Source organism: Beta vulgaris, chromosome 4 (assembly GCF_026745355.1).
Source record: "Beta vulgaris subsp. vulgaris cultivar EL10 chromosome 4, EL10.2, whole genome shotgun sequence".
In the NCBI taxonomy this organism is placed as follows: domain Eukaryota; kingdom Viridiplantae; phylum Streptophyta; class Magnoliopsida; order Caryophyllales; family Amaranthaceae; genus Beta; species Beta vulgaris.
In genome coordinates, this window is record NC_079205.1 from 45,428,058 (window position 1) to 45,434,057 (window position 6,000).

The following is a 6,000-nucleotide window of genomic DNA, read 5'->3' on the forward strand; positions in this document are numbered from 1 at the left end:
TCATATAATTACATGTACACTTCAAACTCCACAACAAAAATCTGGAACCAAAATGGACTTTAAATCTGGTATTTGGATCGAAACCAACTTCAAATCTGGAACTCAAACGCAAATCTCATAACCCTGCAAATCAACAAAAACAAAGAAATTACCAGAAAAAAAAACAATTATTAACAAGAATTAAATAAATAACTAAATAAATCTGGAACCTATTTTGCCCCAACCCCCACTCGAGCTAGCCTAACCCACCACCCAACCCACCCAAACCCTAACACAACCAACGAGTCATTGTTTAAGCTAGCTCGGCATTAAGTAAAATCCATCCTCAAATTCCATAATTGACAAGGATTTAATCTATAGCCTATATACAAAAATCTACATCTTAAACATGAACATCAGTTAACCATCTTAGCTGCATTCGTCTTACAAGAGTATCTACCCATTTTTCTTCCTTTGTAACATTAAAAAGCTAGAAGCTTGAATCAAATTCAAAGCAAAAAAAAAATAAATATCAAAAGCATGTACAGTACATGACAACGCAAGTTAACTTGATCATTGCTTATAAGCTAATTTCATCTTCATCGTCACTAGGGGATACAGTGGATACAAGGGGTTTGGAATAGGATGAACATTCCTAAACACAAATTTATCATGTGGCTGGGAGTTCAGAGTAGATTGAAAATAAAAGATCAGTTGTATAGAATCAATGTATGTTCTGACAATCTATGCTGTTTGTGTGGGAGTGCAGAAGAAACCCATCATCACATTTTTTTTTTACTGTGCTTTTAGCCAGCAGGTGCTAAGGAATCTGCTTACTTGGGTTAGTATTCCTATTAGAAGTCGAAATCTGATACAATAGGTCAGCTGGACTACAAGGAGCTACTCAGGAACCAAGGTGAGAAAACAAGTGATATATGTTGTTCTAGCAGCTACTATCTATCACATATGGATAGCAAGAAATTAATGAGGCCTATTGGCATTCCAAAGTTAGTAGAATTGATTGTGTAATTAAGAGTATAAAATGTATAGTTACAAATAGAGTTCAATTTTGTTATTCAAATAAATGGAGTAGCAGGGATTATGCTTGGATAGAATGTCTGTAAAGAAGTGTTAGAGGTGTTTAGGCCAGATGGCTTGAGTGGTGTTATGTCCTTTGTTTAGGACGTAGGATGTATGTGATTTTTTGGGCAATATAATTACTTACCAAAAAAAAAAAACTAATGCTAAAATAAACAAATCAAATATGGACGTAAATCAAATGATTAAAGTCTAGGGCATTCGTTCGGTCCACTATGCTTATATCAATCCTACAATACAATAGTAATACTTGGATTAAAGGATGAGTAACTAGAGTCTTTTGCTAACACTCTTAGATAAACATATGCAGGATGGTCGCTAAAATAATAAAAAACTACCAATCGTAATAAGCCTATAATGAGTACGATCTTCCCATTCTAACTCTTATTAATTACTCTTTCCATTTCAAAATATAAGACATTCACGCTTTACGAAAATTTACTTTGACCAAAAATATCTCTTATAATATGGTAAACAAAAAATATAAAAATTATACCGTTGGATTCGTCTTGAAAAATACTATAATAACATTTTTTTTTAATTTTTTTTTATCAACATAGATTGAGAGTAATTAACGGTCAAAGTCTGACCTCAAGCATCGTGCGTGCCTTATATTTTGAAACGGGAGGAGTAAATGATAACTCATGATATTGCCCAATTACATGAATTAAACAATAATAATAAAATCAATTGGAATTACTTTAGTCTTAACTCATATATTGAAGAACTTCAAATCATAATTAAAAATGTATAGACATGGCTTCCCTCACTTCCGAAAGAATTAGACTACTCACTCATAAAGAACATAATTATAATTAAAGTAAATGAATTCATGGAAATAAACTAAGTAGGAAAATAATACCAAGTAATCAAAGAACAACAAAAAGCAAAATCAATGATCTTTAATAATCTTCAGTCAAAAGTACATAAAAAGCTAGAGAGAAAACTAAAGTGGTTAACCTAATAAACGATGAATAAAAGATAGTCTAATAGAAATTACTACAAACCTACATATAGTGTTTGGAAAAACTACGAAAAATAATGAAATTAGGCACCCTGACATTCCTCCCGGTCTACATGTGTAGTTCCGCATGACCGAGCGGCGGGGATTTCTTTGTCACTTAGATGAGCATCTGTGCGGTCGGAGGGAAAATTTCATCCGACTTAACAGAGCCTTACGCCCAGTCAGCAGGAAGTTGCGCCTGGCCAGGAAACTCTCGTCTGGTTGGACTAGACCATCCGATCAACCAAGCGAGTACTTTTCTCAAGTTTCCGACTTCAATTCTTCTTCCAGATCGCTTGTCTTACTTTCGGGATCTACTATGGGCCAAAGGCGATCATTGGGCTTCTCTTTCATGGCTAGATTAGACAACAAATGCATAATCTATACAATAAAGCATAAAAGAACAAAATTAAGTTCAAACATAACAAATTATTGCACAAATAAAAACAATACTCAATTGCTTAGGGAACAGGGCTAAAAACTATGTATGAAATAAACATCAAAATCGCCAAAGCTAACCTTTTTCTTGTTTCTAAGCAAAACTAATGCAAATAAGTTACAACATAAAATTGTTTCACCCCATAAAAATAGAATATTCAGTATAAAAGTATCAGCGGACTCAAAATTGTTCAAGAAGGCATGCAGCATCATCAATCAATCGATCAATCATATCAACCCAACATCTAATCGACGAGAAAAACAATCAAGCAAGGCCACTATGTATAGTATGCACGCACATGCACATACTAAGATGGTGCTCACCAAGGAGACACTCCTCTCATTTTTGTGGCAAGCAAAAGATGTGCCCGATCGTTCTCCGATCTCACTAGATGTCCCTTCCTAATTCACGATTCTCGTGTATTTAGAAGGTTATACATGTTACTCACCCTAGTTCAGTCGACTCAGACCTGACACTTACTCTTTTGTTTTGACCCCTTGACTCACTTTCAATCGAAACATCCAACACATAAAGATCATGAATACTTTTAAAGATTGTAATGTGGTCGAGGTTAAGGGAATGGAAATAATTTGGGAATGTGGTTGATAAACCAAACATGGAAGAGCATAAACTAGCAAAACTAGGCCAATAAGGCCCTAATAACTCCAACTATCAATATTTCTAAAAAAATATCACTCATAGTTCTGTCAATCAAGCACTATATTTCACTTTCTCTGAATATTTTTTCTTTTCAAATCTTCACTTTATATGTTTTTCAACCCTTATGTTTCTTTTCTTTCCCTTTCTTTACTTGTTTTGTTTTTGTAGAATTTCTCTTTCTTTTTTTTATTTTTTTTAAATATAATATATGAAGTCTCAAGTCAATAACAACAAGAATGGCACTCCTTTTCGTCCACCGAAATCATATGCTAAAAACGCGAGATCGGACGCAATAACGATTACCGTCCGCTAGCGGACGCTCAATGGCTGACGCAAAACCCCTAGTCGATAATTCTCCATATACCGTCTGCGGAGCGGACGCTAAATATCTAGCGTCTGAAATTGGAAATTTAACATCCGAGTCAATGTAGACAGTAAATAGCGTCCGCTATTTATAATTTCTAATCTGCCTTTTGCCGGATGCTAATTAGCGTCTGCATAAGACGGACGGTATTTTACGTCCGGTAAAACGGACGCTAAATAGCGTCTGCTCCAGTTAGATGCTAATTAGCATCTGGCATACCGGACGCTAATTTGAGTACACCAGACGCTAATTGGTCATATTTTTGTAATTAATTTTTTTCCTTTTTTGCTTAGAGCAGACGCTAATTACACTACGGCGGACGCTAACTGGTCATATTTTTGTAAGGAAAATTTGATTCTAATAATCCAACCTTTGGGCCGTTCGCTCAAAATAATCCAACCTTTTGATTATTATTTAATAATCCAACCTTTTAGGACAATTCGCAAACCATGCACCGTGACCTGTTTAAACAGGTAGGTGACCATTAGAATAGGTTAATTGCACACGTGTCTTCGCCTGATTTGTTGTGATCTCATTAATCAATGTTAATCTTAATTAATAACCAAACAACTCCCCATCCCCGCCACCACCACTGCCACTCCCAACAATCTCCATTTCACCCCACCACCACCACTGCCAACAACCCCCCACCACCACACAACCGCAGTACCAACCACCACAGCCAACCACATTTCACCCACACCACCACCACTGCCAACAACCCCCATTTCACCCACACCACCACCACTGCTAACAACCCCCATATCACCCCACCCCAAACACCACCACCACCACCATCAGCAAGAAGAAGAGAGAGAGATTCGAAAGGGGGGGGGAGGGGGAGGCGCTGCTACGGGATTCGAAGGGGGATGCGGGGGAGCGGGAGGGGGAGTGGGAGGGGATTCGAAGGGGGATGCGGGGAAGAGGGAGGGGGAGGGGAATTCGAAGTGGGATGTAGGGGAGCGGGAAGGGGAGGGGGATTCGAAGGGGGATGCGGCGGAGGGAGAGGGGGAGGCGCTGCTACGGGAGAGGGGCTGGTGGGGGTGCTCAAAGTGGGGGTAGGGGAGGGCAAGGGAGGGGGTCGGGAAGGGCGATGGAGGGGAGGGGGTGCTAACAGTGGGGGTCGGGGAGGGGAGGGGGGTGAGAGAGGGCAGGGAAGGGGGTTCCTGGTGAAGTGATGAGTAAAGGACTAAAGGGTGGTAAGGGGGAGGAAGAGAGATAGGGAGGGAGGGGTTAGAGAAGAAAAAAAAAGAAATATGAAATAAAAAAAATTTACAATTTCAACAGGTTACCGGTTTCATGGATCATTATGAGCAGATACAACTAAAAGGTTGGATTATTAAATAATAATCCAAAAGGTTGGATTATTTTGAGCGAACGGCCCAAAAGTTGGATTATTAGAATCAATTTTTTCTTTTTGTAATTAATTTTCTTCCTTTTTTGGAAAATAAACCTAAGTTGTAGTATTTGAATATTTTTTAACCTGTTTCATTTTCCAACAAAATATACTCAAGCAGTCCGCTAATGCGCCGAATTCTGCACTAAAGACCTGTTTGCATTAATTATAAATTATATGTTCTCACGTCCCGAAAAATATACAAGATAGATATTGTAAACAATAGTAGGAGCCTAAGTCGCAAACGCATCACCACCGCCGGTGGGGGGCTCTCGAGGCCCGATAAAGGGGAAGGAACCACCACATTGGCTCATCATCTGGTTCTAGCTCTCCATAGTCTTCCTCATCTGCGCCAGTTAGTCCTCATGCACTCTGCGCTCCTCCTCTCTCTCCATTTGCCTAGCGAGGTGTTCCTCTTCTCTCTCCTTTTGCCTTGCAAGGCGCTCCTCCTCTCGTTCCCTTTGTGTGGCAAGTCGTTCCTCTTCTCTCTCCTTCTATATCCGCTCACGTTCTCTTTGCAACTCGAGTCTTTCTTCCTCGAACCTCGCGGACAACTAAGAAAACATGGAAGGAGTGCAACTGGAGGACGAACTACCTCCCCCCTCGAAGACCTCTCAAAATAGAGGTATGCACTCGTCCCCAAACCATGAACCCACCCTTTCTTTCTTTCTGCCGCCGACAGTCTCAAAGAAAATCTTGTTCGGGGCCTTGTTTTCCCCTTTTTCTTGACGTTCAGCAAGAGTTTTGTCATAACTTCCCTGCAAGAATGGATTTAGCAAGTTTAAGACACAACCAATGAAAATAAGTGAAAGTAAGCCATTTCGAGCCCTTTGTTGGGTTTAATGTTCCTATAATCCAACCTCTACGCCTATTTCAAGTTATAATGCCTCATGCAAGTCCTAAAATACTCATTTAAGCTTTCTATTACTTGGTTGTATGATTCGAAGCAAGTTTAAGACACTTAGGCTATGTTAAGTTCACCTTATTTCTGCTTATTTTAGATCTAATCAGATCAGATCAGATCAAATCAGAAAAAATAAGTTCAGATCAGAAGAAATAAG

At 39.0% G+C, this 6,000-nt stretch overlaps 1 long non-coding RNA gene across 3 annotated transcripts in view; it reads right to left on the reverse strand.

Annotated features, from left to right (window-relative positions):
* Positions 1 to 1,896: 1,896 nt before the first annotated feature.
* The window catches only part of LOC125496998 (uncharacterized), a 21,306-nt gene continuing 17,202 nt past the window's right edge, over positions 1,897 to 6,000 (reverse strand). For 2 of the 3 annotated variants that reach the window (XR_007273494.1, XR_007273493.2), the window contains one exon: positions 4,989 to 5,697. This is a non-coding gene — a long non-coding RNA (uncharacterized LOC125496998). Of the gene's footprint in view, positions 2,462 to 4,988; positions 5,698 to 6,000 lie in introns of those variants that run through there. The other variant, XR_007273495.2, reaches the window with a different exon arrangement.